This window comes from Sylvia atricapilla, chromosome 4, assembly GCF_009819655.1.
Source record: "Sylvia atricapilla isolate bSylAtr1 chromosome 4, bSylAtr1.pri, whole genome shotgun sequence".
Taxonomy (NCBI): domain Eukaryota; kingdom Metazoa; phylum Chordata; class Aves; order Passeriformes; family Sylviidae; genus Sylvia; species Sylvia atricapilla.
The window spans coordinates 29098730-29117119 of NC_089143.1; the positions used below are offsets into that span (position 1 = coordinate 29098730).

At 41.3% G+C, this 18390-nt stretch overlaps 1 protein-coding gene across 16 annotated transcripts in view; it reads left to right on the forward strand.

Moving 5' to 3' along the window:
• Positions 1–6561: 6561 nt before the first annotated feature.
• The window catches only part of ADD1 (adducin 1), a 61990-nt gene continuing 50161 nt past the window's right edge, over positions 6562–18390 (forward strand). For all 16 annotated transcript variants that reach the window (XM_066317396.1, XM_066317403.1, XM_066317398.1 and 13 more), the window contains exon 1: positions 6562–6700. The gene's annotated coding sequence lies outside the window, so the exon portion shown is untranslated. The remainder of the gene's footprint in view (positions 6701–18390) is intronic.

The window sequence follows — 18390 nt, forward strand, 5'->3', positions numbered from 1 at the left end:
TTCTCAGTGCCCCTAAGGAGCAAATCTTCATGTTCTAAACAAATCTGCAGTCATTTACACTCTTTCTTCCTCTTGCTCCTACATACTAGTCTAGTCTGTTTTGTAACAAATCAGGTCAGTTTCTGGTATTTGTAGGGAGGAAAGACAGAGCTAGAACGCATGGCTCAGTACGTCTCCTGTATTTCTCACTAATCTGCCTTTCCTCATTCCTTCACTGCAAAGCAGCCTTTGCATCTACAACCTAGTACAAGTGCCTTAGCTTTAAAATATTTTGTTGGTATGATAAAAGCAACATTTGATGCATATGAAGAATGTAGTTCATGAGTTTTGTAATATCCAAGTCAAAATCATTGCTACTACTTTTGGAAGAAGTCTTGCTTCTTGTGACTGAACCCCAAATAAAAGTTTTACAGGTCATATTTGGATGGGGATTGCTGTTCTAGGGGAAAAAAATAGAGTGATTTTGAAAATAAAACAAGGGACAATCAATGCCAGCATGTCATAAAAAGTGAACCAATATCTAAACAATTTTTCTATGACAATAAAGGTGCTTTGTGTCAGCAGTCAAGCATTCCCCACCTCAGAACTTCAGTTTTCACAAGAATAAGTAGCAAGAGTATTTGTGGTCTCAAGTGGCTTCATCCTTTGGAATGTGCAAAAGGGTGCTGAAGATTTTGGAAGTTGCAGGTGTGATTATGTAGAATTTGGGGACATCTGCTGGTCAGCCTGATCCACACAACAGGAATCCAGCAGCTGAGCATGTGTGTGGAAGTCATTTGGGACAAATCAATTTTAAGTGACTTCAGACAGAAGCTAGAGATCAAAGCTAACTTCCAAGTGGAAACTTAATAGGCTGGGTCTTTAAAACTTAAGACTCTTTTGGCTCATCTGTCTCAAATAAGCAGCAATATTGTTTAGCAAATTTGCTCATCTGAATGTCTTCCAACCTAAAGAACAAAGAGATAAATTAATCTTTCTTTAGGTTTAAATTATTCCTAAAATATACTTTGAGGTAGAATTTACATAATGGACATCTGAGCACCACCTAAATTTATCCACATTGTGAAACATTAAGCAGCTGTTCTGAATATTAAATATTTTGCCTAGCAGCAAGCAGATTGCATGATGTTGCAATAGTTTCCATCTTATGAAATACTCACCTCCTTAAAGTCGAGGGTTTTTTTCCCTAATAGTGGGAGTGCTTGAGATGCTCATAATTACAGATCCCTAAGTGGCAGAGCTTATAGTCCTTTTACTACACTTAAAGTGCCAAAATATCAAATACCAAACACTACTAGAACTTCAAGACAGAAAGTATTTGAGCTCACTTTAAAACTGGATGGGCTGAAGTGAGTATGTTCAGTAGGTTTCAGGTATGGAGCAAGCCTTGTAGCACAGTCATCTCCAAATCTATTCCTTCAGGGCTCCCATTCCTGCATCTTAATTACAGGATGGTCATTACTCTCCCTCACTTCTGCCTTCCTCCTTACAGTATCTAGTTCCCAGGACGTGGGTAATTCAGCCTCTCAGGCTGATGACGTGATCCTGAGAGGCGCATAATCTTGGAGATAGCAAAGAACAATTTTTAATGTAATTTTACTCACACATCTCTCTCCTGGAGTTGGTTTGCACAAAAATTACAGTGATAAAAATCACCTGTAGGATTAGATCACTGGATATATAAAAAAAAAAAAGGAAAAGCATTTAACCCTTCTTTGAGTTACCACCTTCTCTGCCTTTCAACAACCACTTCATACAAGCTCCTCCTGGGTACTTTCCCGGCACAGCTGGTTCTTGGACTGGCTGATGTGCACTGAAAGCCTTTTGCATGGCCGGAGTTTTGCACCTGTACTGAAGGCCAGTGGTGTGAAAGGGCCACCAGAGCAGCACAGAAAGCAGGAGAGTCTGTCCCATGGAAAGTTATTAAAGGGTTTTATTACAGCGCCAATATGGAAAGGTGCTCCAGCTGTGGCTTCACAAGCTGTCTGTTTGAGGCCTCACTGATTATGTTGTGCTTTAATTTACATTAATTTGCACTGTGCTACCATTCACGCTGATTTATTTTTCCAAGAAAATGACAGCCGCACCCTAACCATGGGAGTAACTGCTGAAAATGTGCCATTTAAAAATTAAATGTGACTTTAGGGAATTTAAAATTTGATATTCTAATATTACAAAGCTTCTCTCAAGATTAATTAACTTTTTTCTCTATATCATAATTAAAATAGTAACTACCTTAAAATATTTTTCTTATGCTTCTCAGCCCTCCTCATTAGTTTGAACTTGCCCTGATATATTTTTCTTCTCTGTTTTACCCTCTTGATTCTCCTTGTAGTTCTGAAGTTAGTTTAAAAGTTCTAACTTTTTTAGTGACATTTTTCCTTCTCCTACTATTAAGGATGAAGGTGTCATTACAGAGCAGCCAAAACAAATTTCAACTGCTCTACTCACACTGAAATCATAAAGAAGCAACTCGCAGAGAACGTAGAACTAGAAGGTGGATGATACTCAGGATGTCATAGATGTTGCAAGTAAATTAATTGGTTTTACTTGGAAAAGCATTTTGGAAAAACAAGCCCTAACCTTCACAAAGAATCGTGTAACATTAAAAGAGAATGTTGGTTGCTGGAGTCTCTTTGTGTAAAGCAATCATTGCACCTTTGGTTCTGTTTAACTGCAACTGCCGTTAACCAGCCTGAACCATGTAGCTCCATTTACATTTCATCTCAGTCATGTATAAAAATTTCCCTATGTGCCCTAAGCATAAAGTCAGTATTTTTCAAACTTAAAGACAAAGTGGCCTCTCAGATTAAGATTGCATAAAATTTGGCAACATTTAGTATTGGTCTGTTCCAGCTGCTCTTCCCCTTCACCCACCTACTGTTTCGGTTCTCTTAATTTTTATTTTTTTTCCAGCTCAAACAAACCTCAGATGTGTTTTTGTTTGGTTGTGGAGAGAGATGAAAGTAGACCAGAATACACTGGTATTTTTTACTCCATGTAATCCTTCTCTTGAACCTATATTAAAATTGTTCCTATGTGCTATTTTCAGTCCATTGGGAAAATTCTCCTTCCTTGCATAAATGAGTAAAATTCAAAAAAGTGTTCCCTCTGAAGAATAAGAATTCATGTAATTCAGACATAACCTTACGTACAACGACCAACTTTAGTAATACTACAAATAAACTATGAGGTATTATTACTGTTGTAATGCACAGTTGAAATTAAGACAACCCATTATGTAACTTGGAAAAAGGCATTTAAATTCAATCATTTCAAAGGCAAATCCCTCATGAGCTTTTCAGGAGTAATGCTGCACGTGTGTAAATTGCCTCGTCCCAGCAGAATCCTGGGTGCCAGTGAGACAGAGACCACTCAGGGGCTGTTCTTGGGTGTATTCTGTACAGGTAACTTGTGTTTGTCCCCACACACCCTCTCAATACTCCAACTCTGGTAGGACTGGCCAGGGACTGGCTTTTACTTTGCTGGCACAAGGAAGTTTTGCTGCTAAGACTCTCCTTTTGAAGGCCCATGGGAAAAGCAACAGACAATTCACATACTGGCATTGTTTTATTGGGAGGATCCAGAACGTTTTCTGGGAAGTGGAGTAGGTCTGTGTGAGATGAAGACAAATGATGACAGTAGGTAAACAAGTCCTGCCCAGTCAACAGACTGTCAGGACAGAACAGTTCTGGAAGGTCAAGAGAGAAAGATCTATCTTACTGTTACCTTACTATTAGTCCCAGTTTATAGGTGAGAAAACTGACCTGGAACTGCTTATGTGGAATAAGTGCATCCCATATAAAGGAAAAGATAAATGTCCTAATGCCAGACGTGGGACATCAATCTAGTGCTGTGCTTCTCTCAGGCAGCTGGAAGCTACCTGAGCATCAAGAAGTGTTAAAGACATCAGATGCATAAATATATTGTACAATACTATTTTTCTGATATCTAGTAAGGCCAAAGTATGAAAATAATTAGTAAATTAATACATTCATATTGACTCTTTTACTTGAGATTCTATGATGTAAGTTGAGTCCAGCACTGCTGCTGCTGGAGCCTGCTGAGGAGAAAACTACTATTTGAAAACCATTCTCCAGTACATGTGCAGGTGAGCATATGCCAAGTGGAAGCCTACTGGCAACAAGCTTGCCTTGGTTATTTTCCCAGAACCCTTACCAGCAGCCCAAAATCTTGAAGGAATCAAATACTGTAGGATGAAAAACACTCCGTAATTCATGTTGTACCTTTTGTTGTAGCTGTAATGCTGCAAACCTAGCTGGCAAGAGTTAACAAAGACAAGTTCTTCCTGTCTTAAATAATGCAAAAGTGCTTTTTGAGATTGTCTTGTCTTTTTTCTGCAGCAGAGTGCACAGCTTTAGTGTGTGTCAGTATTTATGAGCCCTCCCTTGAGTTTCTGCCCAAGTAACCCCACCTTTGCCACTGCACCAGCACTGCACTTCCTGCAGCTGGGTAGAGGCAGGTCAGGAACCTGGGCAGGCCAAAAACTGAACAGGGAAGATAAACACACATCAGCTGTCAGTCTCAGCCTCTGCAGGGAGCTGGTTGATTCAGCAGTAAGCTGGCCTCTCCCTGCAATTTTTCATTTAGATTAGCCAGGTGAAACAGTGGCCTCATGATTCTGGGAGATAATGCAAGGGGCAGGGGGAAAACTGGAAGGGGACAGTAGGAACCTGTGCCCTTGGGCAGGACACAAAGTAGGACAGCAGAAGAGAAAGGTAAAGGAACAGCACTCACCAGCAGCACGAGAGCCAGCAGGAGCTGATGAAAGGCATCCTTTGATCAGCTCAAGCTGCTCTTGTCACTGCACCCTGCAGTTACACAAACACTTTGAGCCAGCACTGCCAGAGAAAGAAACGACCCTGCCCTCCCCCAGCCCTGGGCACTGCTGCCCCCAGCATCCACATCCTTCCTGCCACTGCTGGTCTTAGAGCCACATACTGAGCTGGAGAGGAAACCCTTTAAGTTTGAAACAAAGCAGTATTTTTTTACTGAGTTAGTTCAACCGTGGATTCATTCTCCCATTTACTTTTCCAGACAAGAGAGAGAACTCTGTGTGCGAAATGCCTTGGTGAGAAAGGGAAAGAAAGGAAGAGAGATGCCAAGATGGAGTATTTTGACAAGAAATCAAAGACAAGACACTGCATGGGGCAGGTGGCTGGTGCCTGCAGGTGCAGAGCAGAGACAAGAGTATGCTGCCAAGTATGTACACTTATCCACTGAGTTTACAGGATCCAGCACCAGGCAGGTGAAATGATGTTATTTTCTCAGGCTTACAGCAACAGTTCTTTAAAAAAAAATAAATGTTCAGACATGATTTGCTAATCTTTAGTAATTACACTAACACATGTCTAGTTGTGGTATAGTTTTGATTAGGCAGATCTATGTCCAGCAGGGCCTTCTCGGCAGATGTGCCGTAACCATTGTGTCATCACTTGACACCTGAATCAGCACTTCTGGTGGCTGAATTCACAGAATTCACATTAAGTTTATGCTTAACTCTATGGCCTTTTTTAGATAAGTGGAGTGTATTTCCTCAGTGGAGGTGGTCGGAACAGGCTAGATTCCTCCCACATTCCACAGGAGGCGTTTATGGATCCTAAAATCCATCAGGTTCTACTCGGTGGAGTCTTCCCTACATAATATGGATAACTTGGGGGTGAGGGTTGTATATAGCAGAGGAGAAGGGTTTACTGTTTCTGAGAGCTTGTTACCAGACCCCCAAGTCTTCATTTTTCCCGTGGCAGGCAGCACTCTATACAACACACAGACGTGTGGAGCAGCAGAATTAAAATGACAGAGAAACGATAGTAAAAATGGACAGAAAATAGATACCAGAAGAAGTTAACTTTACAGCTGGCGCTTGCAGTGACAAATCAAGGGTTATACCAGCCACACAGCTCTCCGAAGGATTCAGAAGACCTGAGGAGGTGATTTTTAAAGCTCTCATCAGGCTGCTACGTATAATCTGTACGATGTATCTGCACACTTCCTGAATCAAGTGCGCGGCTTCTCGCTAGCCTGGCGTTTAACATCCGGAAGATATTCCACCGATGAAACACCTTCGGTTGTGACAGGTGTCTCTAGCCCTCGCCAAGGCAGTTCTCAAGCCTGAGTCCTGCCCTCCTGGATCGCGCTGGCCTTGCTCTGAGCTGACAGCGATCGGACACCGCCACCGCAGCGCGATAACGAGCCCTTATCGCAGCGCGTCCTCGGCGATTAGCGATGTCTGCCTGCGCCTATCTCGCGGCCCGCTCTAAGATAAGCACCCCAGCCGCCGCGCCGCTCCTTTCCGCTGCGACCCAGCGCCACAAGACCCCTTTCTCTGCGTCCGAAGGCTCTTCCCAGCCTGCTCCCGGCCGCCCGCGGACCCTCCGGCCCTCCCGGAGCCGCGGGACCCGCCAGAGGCGGCCCGGCCGCACCGCCCCTCGCCCCCCGCTCCCTTCCGCCAATGGGAGAGGCGCTTACTCGAAGAGCGCGCGCCCTCCCGCCAATGGGCGGCGCCGTTGTTGGGTTTGCGGGCTGTGGAAGCCGCACCCTGTCGGGCGGGGGCCGATCGGTGCCTGAGGGGGCGGCGGGAGCGGCGGGAGGCGGGGACCGAGACAGCGACAGCGACAGCCTCGTCAGGGGACCGGCCGCGGCGGCCCCTTCGCTCTCGCCCGTTCTCCTCTGTCTTCGGGTGAGCGCCGCGGCGGTGACGGTGCGGAGGAGGCTGAGGGGCGCAGGCAGAGGCGGGCGGGCTTGTGAGGGGGAGACGGGCGCTGCGGGGAGGGGAGGAGGGGGCGGCAAGGAGAGGCTGGGGCGCAGACACTGGAACTGGCTCGTTAAGCCCGGAGGGGAGCGGAGGGGGCCGCGTCTGCCTGGAAAACGTGGCGGGGTGTGCGGAAAAACCATCTGCGCGCAGGTTGCCTGCGGTGAGGGGCTGCGCCGGGCTTGGGGTCACCGGGGAGGCGGGGGCAGGACGAGGGGCTGCGGGTGCTGGCTGGGATGGGCGGCGGGGCCGAGCTGCGGGTGCAGGTGCTGCCAGCCCTGCCCCAGGAGACGCGGTGCCCATCCCGTGGCCGCCGGGATGCTCCAGCTGCCGCCGCCGCAGGAAGCGGCCGCTCGGCGTTGGAATCTCCATTGCACCCGAGCGCTGCGTCTGCCGGCGCTGCCCCCGCCGCCCTTCTGCTCCACCTGCCCCTTCTTCTGCACCTGCCCCTTCTTCCAGCCCGAGAGGTGACCTGCGGACCGTGCGGGGCGAAATGCGGGCTTTGGCGAGTCCAAGTCATCGTCCGCAGGGGACGTAGGAGTGAAGGAGGATTTGGGATGTGTGTGTGCGGTGTTGGGGATTGGCGGGGCACCAGCAGCAGACGGGCAGTTGTTTTGTTTTCCCTGCTGGAAGGGGTATCTACATTTTAGCGTTTCTAGCGGCTGCTTTTGATACAAAATGTCACATGCCTTTCTGCACGTAATTGCTGCACACTCGCTGTGCTGCTTTTAGGGTTGATTCTTAATCTGTGTAGGCTTTGGTTAAAACTAGCAATTAGGGAGGGGGAAAATCCAGTCAAGCTGGAAAAATATCCATGGCTGTGTTGAGATGGGGGCCAGGAATAGCACTGCATCTCCATTTTTCATGAGATACTGCTGTAGCTCTGTGGTGTAAGCTCATTGCTGGTTTTGTTTTATTCTTTGCTTTTGGAAAGTTGCTGTAGGTAACAACGTTATCGTATACCAAAAGTATTCAGTTTTCTTGCACTGCGACTGACGTTTTTATACAGAGCTTTACAAAACACGTCTACCCTGAGCTTATGAATTCTCAAACTGCAATTGCTGCTGGATAATTCCTCTATGCTCTGCTGAAAGCTACAGGTATCTCCCTGCAGACAGGCTGTTTATGGCTCTGGTTCTTGTAACATGATCATATGTGCCAATGGGATTCTTGACAGTCCTTAACTGTCACAAATTCAGTTTTGGTTTTTTGGTGGTTTGTGTTTTTTTGATTGTGTGGTTTTGTTTGGTTTGGTTCGGTTTTTAATAGAGCAAAAGAATTTATTTTGAAGGCATACAAACTATTTCTAACAGAGGCTTACATTTTTGGTAATTAAATATAATGGTGTAACAGTTCTTTCTATTCCTCAGTAAGAAAATACTCTCTTATATACTTCTGTAATAAGTGAGGAAAAAAATGTAGCTGTGGACTAGACTTCTGAGGCAAGTGGTTTTGGTATTTCATTATATTCAGTAAACAGATTTTATGCTAGCAAATTTGATGTAATCTTGAGTGAATGTAATGTTCTATATGATTTGCCTCACAGAATTTAAGCTTGATGCTTTTCTGAGGAGAGTTTTGAGGAAGAGGCATTCACAAGTTTTCCCTGCTGCAAGATAACATCTGCATTACTGTGTTTGTATGTTTAAGTGTCTTGTAGTTTTACTGGAGTTCTATTTTCTGTATGAAGTTCCATGCTGAGAATAGTGCTTTTGAGCCAAAAGGTGTTGTGTTGACCAAATATTTTCTCTCTGTGGTCAGTGACTCTAAGCGTGAAAAATCTGAATGTGCTTCATCTGAAGCAAGTATTTTTGCTGGCATGTTGTGCCAATAAGTTCATTAGAGTCTGGCTCACTAATGCTGTAGAGTGAAGAAGCTCATTTACTGAATCAGTATTTTTCTGTGACAGGTTTTTTAGATGTATCCAACAGAAAATGACTCAACTCTTCTCATTCTTTGAGATTCAATATTAAATGTTATTTTGCATGTGTGAATGGGCCTCAGAGCAACCTGGTCTGGTGGAAGATACCCGTGGCAGGGGGGTTGGAACTAGATGATCTTTGAGGCCCCTTCCAAGCCACAGCAGTGTGTGATTCTGGGTATGGCATTGGATCATCTGGGGAGATTGGGTAGAGGAAACTCCTCTGAGCACTGAGAGACTTTGACAGAAGTAGGGCTACAACTACTTCTGCCCCAAGTCTTGGTTTTTGAAGTGTGGTTTCAAAGCATGAACTGCCTTTAGCAAATCTCATCCAACATTCCGTATGGGAGGAAAAAAAAAAAGAATTTTGAATTAGCCAATTTTGTTAATAAATAGAATAATAGAACTGAAAGTTTCAATCTAGGAGAAGGCTGCTTAACATGTTGATTGCTATATGCATGTAACTTTTATGTGATAAATGCATTCTGAGGAGCCTAGGCAGTAAATCTTGCACCCACCACTTTTCTGACTGGTAGAAATAGCTTTCTTAATTTTTAAAAGAGTTGTGTCAGTGGTGAATAGTGAGCAATTTGTAAACCCCAAACTGTTTCTGTGCAAATGAGCCAGTCCTGCTTTGAGGGAAAAATGCATATTAATAAAACTTGCCCAGTACTTCAGTGAAGTAGAGCATATCAGTGTCACTTTTGCTGTGCAGTGGAGATACCTGAGGCATGAGGGCATGAAGAAAACACCTTGCTGATTTTCTGACTTTAGTGGTTCCTAAATTAGAACTTACTCTTGGACCACGCTGCACCACAAAAAGTGATCTGTGAAATAGCACTGGATCAGTAATTCAGACTGCAACTAAATATTTCTTAGGATGTTTTGGGGTTGTATGTGCTTTATATTTGAAAATTGATTGTAAGCAGATGTGAAGGTAAGTTTACTTTGCTGATGCCATTGTGCAGGTCATTTGATACCTGCTGAGGAACCTGTCTCAGGCTCTCCTGTAGAGTTATGCATCTTCTATAGTAACAGAATCAAAAGTATATTTTAAAAAGTAGAAGTCCCTGGATTACCTAAGTTAGGCAGTCTTCATTCATGCAATTTAATCAGCCTCCTCAGGGGAATGTGAAAATATTACCTAGGCTTGCTACTTATTCAGCATTTCTTTTCAAAAATAGTCTGGTTTTGCTAAGGCTGAGAGCAGTAGCTGAACAAACCTGTCAGTAGAGAAAGCTGTAAAATGTAAAGCATGTGAACTAGTTTCTTTCCTGAAGAAAGCTTTTCATTAGAGGTAGTAATGCTTGAAGACTACTGGTTATACAAATTTTGATCTGTAGTAATTTTTACTTAAAAATTGCCCTTTTCTATGGCTACTTTTTCTCTCACCTTAAAGTATCCTGTATACAATAGCAGAGTTCTGTAGGAATGTATGGTGACATCTGTTACCATCTCTGCAAGCATCTGTTGTTTATTGACAATTATCTTGATAATCTTTAGTCAAATTGAATCAAGAAATTGGTTTCTTCCCTCACCACGCAGTGGATGTTGTTTACTGTGGTCTTGCCAGTTCAGAAAGTTTAGTGGTCGAGAGTTGCAAATGTTGTAGGGGAAGAGACTCCAGGAAAGGCCCTTTTCACAGTGCTGCTTTTCAAATCATCTGTAACTGAGATGGTGTCGTCTGTCATGAGGACTCAGGTCTGAAATCCCAACCAACGGTCCTGGACCTGAATACATTTAATATTGCTGTTGCTCCGGGGAATCTCCAAGTGTAACTGCTCTTCACTTCAGGGCAGGTGAAGGTTTAGTGCCGAGATGGATCTGAGTAACTGCTCCCGGCTGAGCCGCGTGTGTGTGTGTGCTGCTGTCCCGGATTGGCGCTGACCTTCCCGAGAAACTAAAACCTTGTCCTTGAAGGTGTAGCCAAACAGGAGTAACAACTTCAGTCCTTTCCTTCCTCCCTTTGACCTTGCTTATTAGATTGCATTCTGAGGAATGATCTCTGCCTGCTCTGCTCGATTCACTCAGATCAGTTGCACTAACAAGTGGAACATCAAGAGTTTTTCACTCTTACTTATTTGAATGGTTTTTACCTGCAGATTAATTAAAAAGTAGCATAGATGAAAGCAGATCTCAATGCAGTTTTAAAACTATGATATTATGAGCTACTCTTTTAAACTGGGATTTGACATATATGTGCTCTTCAGACTAATCAAACATTCCTTTTAATTGACTAATGTATTGGGTTTTGAATTTTTAAAATTACTGGTTTTTGTGCCTTATGTTACAAATGATTTTCAGACCTAGATTTAGGAAGTCTGAAAAAATGAGAAGTAAAATATTTGAGTTTTGAGGTTTTATTTCCTTTCATACACCTAATCAAATGCTGTAAAGGGGTCATGGAAACAGTAGTAAATGCAGTTAATCAGTAACAGTTTATGGTGGTTTTGATACTTTCAAATCAAATGAGTAGATGAATCTTGTGATACAATTATGCTCCAAAGACTAGGGGAAAAAAACCCCACCAAAACCCAACAAACAAACAAACCAACCCCTAAAAAAACCCTAGGTTTTGGGTTGGAATCAGTAAACATGTAAAAGCAACTTTGGATTAAAAACTGTCATTTGACTTGGAGCCATGAAATTTAGGGGGGTTTTGGGTGTTGGTTTTGATTTGTTTGTACAAATTTCAGATGTGTTGTATTGCTTTTTATGCTTTTTATTTCTATCTTGTTTTAGATCTTGAATCTTAAGAGGTCTGATACAGTACTTCAGTTCAATTAGAGCTTATGCCAGATTAAAGCAGAAAGTGTTGAGGAAAACTTTGACCCATGAAAACCGTCTTCTCTGGTGTTTTCTGTTGGTTATTTTGTGGTGTTGTTCAGATTTTTTTCTTTTAGTGCTGTTTTGTGTGTGTTACAAATGACTGAGCATAAAGTCACTACTGGGGCATTGTGACTGTGGAGATGAAGGATAAAGCATACCCTGAGTTTAATTTACAGAGAAAGCAATTTCTTTAGGTTTTGTCACTGCAAAATACTGATGAAAATCTATCAAGTACATACACTTGTGAAGCATCCATTCCACCTAAAATTCATTGAAAGAACACATTGCTGCTGTTGTGCATTAACTGGGAGGTGCTGTACGCTTGCCTTTTTTTTCCACCAAAAGATCTTGTCTAGCCAAGCTTTGCGTGGTGACCTTGAATCAGCACAACTTAAAGTATTCCAGAGTTAAAGGGACTTACTTTATTCTTCTCTTCAATTTCTGAAACTGTTAGCTACATCCAGCTGGAGTTAACAGGAAAATGGGGACTTGAAGCATAGAAGGGTTCTGCCAGTAGTGAGATATGATGGCCAAATGGCTCCTGGTTCCTTGTGGGGAGCAGGAGTGTGTGGCTGTGTAAGTGTCACACCTGCCAGGCAGTCGGGGTTTGGGCAGCTCTGATCCAGTCCAAGTGGTTTTTGCCGCCTGCGTGGCCAGCCCTGGTGAGCCAATGCTCAGACAAGGGAGGAGGGAGCATGGGACTCACACAAGATGTAGGGGGGAACCTGAGAACTTAAAAATGATGACTATGAAAGCATATGAGACTTCAGTTGCTAGCAAATAGTGTTTTGCTAGTTTTGTCAATTTTTCTAGTTGTTTCCAGTTACTGGAAAGTAACTGAAAATCCATGATTTTCAGGTAAAATTCTACACAGCTAATGTGTCACTTTATTTTTAAATGTCACTTCAAATTTCCATATGATTTGAATAACAGATTCAGTGTAAAGCAGAAGATTCTATTTTGATTCCAAAGTAAATTTTCTTTCCTTACTATGGATATTATTTTTAAGTCTACTAGTACACAGCAAAGTGTGGGTTTTTTGGGATTTTTTTTCCCCACTCTTTTGGGCTTAGAGTAATGTTTATTAGATGGTGAATCTTCAAAGATATTCTGGTAATTTCAGTTATAATTGATAACTTTGAAATATTTCAAAATAAATTTGTCCTTTATGTGTGAATTAAAGATAAAATGGTGTTTGTTTTTATAAATTATTTTTCATGAAGTGTTGGTAGCCAGAAGTATACAGTTAGAACTTGCTTGGATATGTAGAATGCTTATGATACCATATGCAATGGTTTTGAATCTATTAATAGGCAGAAAAAAATCAATTAATAATGATCTTAGATGTTTACGTAGATGTCAGATGTACATATACATCTGGTTAGTTATATAGTGGTTTTGGTAAAAAGTTAGTAAATTCTTTAGAGCTTTCCCAAAACAAGTGAATCATACATGATGGAGAGGGACATAAGATATCAATCCTTAACCCAGAGGAAAGCTGTTTCATCTCTTATGTATCAAGGAAGGTTGGTGGGTGAGTTTCTATGCCTTGGACTCAGAGAGGAGCATCCTGTTGTTCTTTGATTCTCTTGCTGCTTGTAACTCAATGTCTGTTTGTCTGTGTGGTTTTCCTCATTGCTTTCAGTCTGCTCTAGAATTTGCACTGATCTTGACTCTGCTGAGTTATGTGGACCATCTGAGTATACTGAGTTTCTTGCCTCTCTCCTGGAAGGAGAATTAGTGATTGCAGGACAGGGTAACCATTTTGACAGGTGGGTTGTCCACTTCTAGATCTACCATAGTCTTTGTTGTTGAGCAGGATACTTTCTTTGACTCGGTTCAGTCTGTTAGTGGAGCTGTTGGTTTCAGGACAAGGAAAGGCCAGTGAGGGTGCCTATGCCCTTTCCTCACACTAGTGGAATGATAATCCTTCCAGTATTCTCCTATTTTCCCTCACTGCAGAGTCTTGGGGAGGAGCCAAGGGCAGGGAACACAGTGAACAGTTTGCTGCACAACTTGGAGGAAGGTACTCGTCTCTCCAACTGTCCTCTGGCCTGCCCAGCCACCAGAAAATGCAGAGTGTTTTGGCAGCGGGTCAGCGAAAGCCAGAAGTGGTGAACAGAAGGCTGGGAAACGTGCTTAAAACCTGAATGGCAGCCAGGAGAGCTGGACTCGGGCACTCTTGCAAATTATGAGGGCAGCCTTATTAATTGAACATTCTGGCTGGTGGAAGAGTTGCCTGAGGCTTAGAGTCTTTACGGGTCAATATTTACCACTAAAGTGGGGACACAACTCTCCACACCTCAAGCAAAGCTCACAATGTCAAAATTAAACCTTTGTAACTGCATTTTCCACTTCAACTGCAGGTTCAATGGGTTTGGGATCCTATCTAATGTGAGTGGGTTAAAGCACTAAGATAGCTGCTCTCCCCAGAAGACAGAGACTTCTGTTGTTCTTGCTTTTTTAAATCAGTCATCACCATAAGTGTATGGGTCCATTTTGTATTTAAGCATTTATTAAAACAAACTCAAAATACTAAGAATGTTAAAAACGGCACCGTTAAAAAACATGTAAGTAATTAGTTGTTTAGGTTATCCTGGGTTTGTTTTTCAGAATATCACCCTTTTGAGGAGGTTAAGCTTATTTCTATATTGCCTGATTTTTGGGGTCACTTCTGTCCCCACATGTTGTTGAAATATGTTACTTCTGTGCCAGCTATGTTTTCAGAACATCATTACACCCCCAAGTCAAAAGCGGGCATATTATTGCCCATTTTCCTCAGTGTAGTTACTCAGGTCACTTAACAAGAATGAGGCAGATTTCAAATGGCTTTTTCTTTGCAGACCTTTAATCACAACTAGTAACCTTCCCAAATAATTCTCTTACTGGTATGAAGACCTGTTGTGATGCCAAATACCTATTTTATGGTAGAAGGAAGAGGTGAGGTAATTGAGTCTGAAATCTATTTGCTACTTTGTTTCTTATACTACAGTTTTTACTTGTTTAATTTAGTCCTTAATTAGATGTGTTTGTTGTTAATGAATAGGATGAATTCAGTTAATTTGACTGAAACTCAAATCTAAATTTGTTCTTTCAAGAATTTGATGATCTGAGAAAGTAATCTAGTAATTTTCCCCTCCCTCCTTTCTGTTGCTATGGTAGTCCTAAATAGGAACCTTGTTTCTGTGGACCGTTTTTTTCCCCCTCTCTTTCCCCCAAGTAAGTTTTGTAATAGCTGTGCAGTCTGTTCTCAAGCCAAAGTATTGATAATACAGGTTTTCTTGTTGGTTTTTTTTTCCTGTCTCATTTGAGGTGAAGCTGAAATTAAGTAGCTTTAACTTGCTTTTTGTTTTTCTAGCTCGCGAGAGACATTGTGGCATTATTTTTTTTATTCATGTTTTAAACAAACATTGTTTAGGGGAAAAACAAGTAAAAAAAAGGCTCAGCTAAAGCAAAACCACCCAAATGTGTCTGAGTGTCATGAAAAGCTGTTTATAATTGTAATTGCAGAAGTGAACATTCAAATTGCAAAGTCCGTAAGTAGTTTAGCATCTAAATGTTATGGCAGTTCCAGTTTACAGCATTGTTCAGGGCTTATTTGATGAGGTGCTTTCAGCTACTTCTGGCAAGGCTGAACTTCTGATGCAGCAGTAAATGCAGGTAATTCTGGCAACTGTATAAAATATTTGTGCTCTTAGTAAATTTTGATTTTTTTTTTTTCCCATGTAGAAAAAAGTGGAGATCAAAGATCTAGCAGGGTGGATAGCAAATTGAAAAGGAACATCAGGAGTAAGCAGAAAACCTGATTAAGACTCTTCATGTGTCCTGTCAGGAAGCATGGGAGTGATGAGATAAGACTAAAAATTATTTAGGTACTTGAGAAAAACTACATGGAAAGTTTACCTTTAATTTTCAGTGAAGACATTTTGAACAGAGGTCATACTGAAGTGAAGTTATAAAGATGATTTCCATGAAGATGAAGCCCAACTTGTAGGGTATAGCATAATGGAATTATGTAACATTTACTCTACAGTTTAGAACCAGGTGATGTGTGTAACTAGAGGCTCAGTTGCAAGAATTGTTATTAAATGGCAAAGCAGAAGGGCATTGGATGGCTGGAGAACAGTGAAAGTACTCAAAACATAAAGAGGAAAATGTGATTTGAGATAGTAATTGCATCATTAGTGTCACCTTAATATACAGACATTTGTTTAAATTTAGAATGAAAAGCTGTTCTGTGTGGAGGTAAGATGAAAAGGGTATGAAGTGATACAGCTCCTAACAGAGGAAGATTTGTCAGAGAAATCTAGCACCTCTTTTTTGTAAGATCCTTGACTTCTGGGAGAGGATACATTAGAGCTGACCTCTTGTAACTTAGAAGTCATATAATGTGCAGTATGATTCCATGTAAAAACTGCAGAGGTGTTTTTGTGACAATTGATGTTGAATGGTGATGTGTCAAGTATGGATAGAACTTGATGACCAGTGGATGATATATTGAAACCATGTAAGTAGTGGTACTTGTCAGGACCAGTTTTGAGATTTAGTATTTTCATTAAAATAATTTATCTATTTCTACTTCTCATGCCAATCTCATGATCTTCATCAGATGTTAAACATCACCAACAGAAAAGAAGGTTTTGCACAGAACAAAGTTGAGACCTGAAGACATGACCAGTAGAAAAAGGAGTTGTATTAAAGAGCATTAAAAGAATTATAACACTTCAGGATGACAAACTGTCAGAGTTAGCAATGGAGATCAGCATTCGGATAACAACTGTGCTGTTGTTGCCCTGCTAATATTATCTTTAAAGAAGTAAAGGGGTATTGACTTTTTTCTGGTATTAGTGAAAGTTTACGTGAAAAACTGCATATAATTCCTATAATTTACCATCAAGTAAAAAGGACATTTAGACTAAAAGAAGTCCAGGGGTTGATTCCTGGAACTCACAGAGGGTCTTGTTTGATCTGGGGAAACAAAGCATGGAAGAAGTTGCTCTTCATATAAATGAATGAAACAACACAGGTGGGTAAAAAGAGCTTTTTATGCTTGAGGTATAAGAACAAATGGGTATAAACTCTCCAAGAATAAACCTAATCTGGAAATTAGAAAAGATGGTTCCTAAGCAACGGAGGCATAGGAGTCTGCAACAGTCTTCCCTTAGGAGTAGTGGAATAAGGTTGTCTTTAAGATGAGGCTGATTAGCTTATATAAGGGGGAGGGGGAGGGGATGTGATGTAGTTTTCCACCCTTACCTTGGGATTTAAACTGCCTGACCCGGAATATCCGTTTGTTCCCATGATTCCTGTCTTTTACTAAAGATGGTGCAATAACTTGACCAGATAGTGCCCAGACACCAGTGGGTACATGGATGATCTCTTGCTTGGACAAGTGCACCAGCTGCAGTCTGAGGTACAGAAATGCTTAGATCAGGGGATAATAAATGTTGGACAAGTAGGATGTTTCAAATATTGTTTAATAGAATATGCTACTTTATATTTTTTCTAGTGGCTATATATTGAGTTTTACCTTAAGAAACCCCAAGTCAACACAGCCCAATTCAACAGATTTCACAATGAATCCTGTATTGTTTTCTTCTTCTGTCCTGTCTGTTTGAAGGGAGCTGCCCACAGCACGTGCACAGCTGTGTCATTGTCTTCATATTTCTCTGAGAATTCTCCTTTGAGCTGCTTAAAAATAGCTCCCATTGGTGCAAGCTGAAGGGTTGCTGTAGTGAAAACACTCTATAGCATGTTGCTGTGTGTTGCCCTGTTCCTGTCTATTGTCCTAAGACAATGTCCGTCTAATAAATTTGGAATATTATTTTTTGAGGAGGCATTGTGCTTTGGATGGCACTGAGAGACAGTCCTGTATCCTCACCTTTTAGAAACTGATGGTTTTAAAGGAGACTTGACAAAGAAAAGTTCTACTGTGTTCTCCCTGACAGGAAGACACTAATTGGCAAATTGAGAAATTAATGTTGCCTGAGGTTGCAATATTTTTCTAATTTATTCAATTCTTAAGACATGGTAAATCATTATTTAATTTCTGCGGAGGTATTTCAGACCCAGGAGAGAACTTGTAAACACTCGTTTGTGCAATTGTTTCATCTGTATCAGTAGCTTGTATTACTGGATGTGGGTTTTATATGTGCAGAAATACAGTAACTGCTTTGTAATTTTCTCTTGTTCATCTCTGTTACTTATTTGTTCTAAATGTTCATCGAGAAAGCTTCAATTTAGGAAGGAAGTTCAAGCATGGAAAGTAGTTTGGAGAGGACAGGTTAGAAATTTAATGATGTTTGAAAGGTTCCTTCCTGACTGTACTTGATGTGTTTTATTGACTTCCCTTCAGCTGTTAGTTGAATTTCCTGTTGATTTTTTTGGCCTAAATAATTGCCAAAGCAGTGTCTAGCCCTCTCTGTGTACTAAAATGATTTTTCTTTATTCATAAATTTAACAGTATTCTAATGTTTTCAAAACTAATGTAGAAGACTAAGAACCCGATCTTACCCCTTTAAATAGCGGTATTCACACATAATAATTAGTGTGAATGGTAAATAATTACGTGGGTATAATATCAATGACTTAAATGGCACTTTGCACGTGTTTCAGTGTTAGTGTTAGCTAAGTTTCATCCCTAAATACAATTTTGGGACAACAGTGATTGACAGTTAAATAATAGTTAAATAGTAGTTAATACTTTAAAGCTTGAGTAAGTGTTCATTGTTATGTGAATATTGACTAAATTGCATTTAACCTGTTTTATTACTTAGACATTCTGTCTTGTCATTTATTGTGGAACAGGTGTGGACTAAAGAGAGTCTCATGTCTTAAAAGAAAAAAACCTGAAGTCTGGAACTGTTAC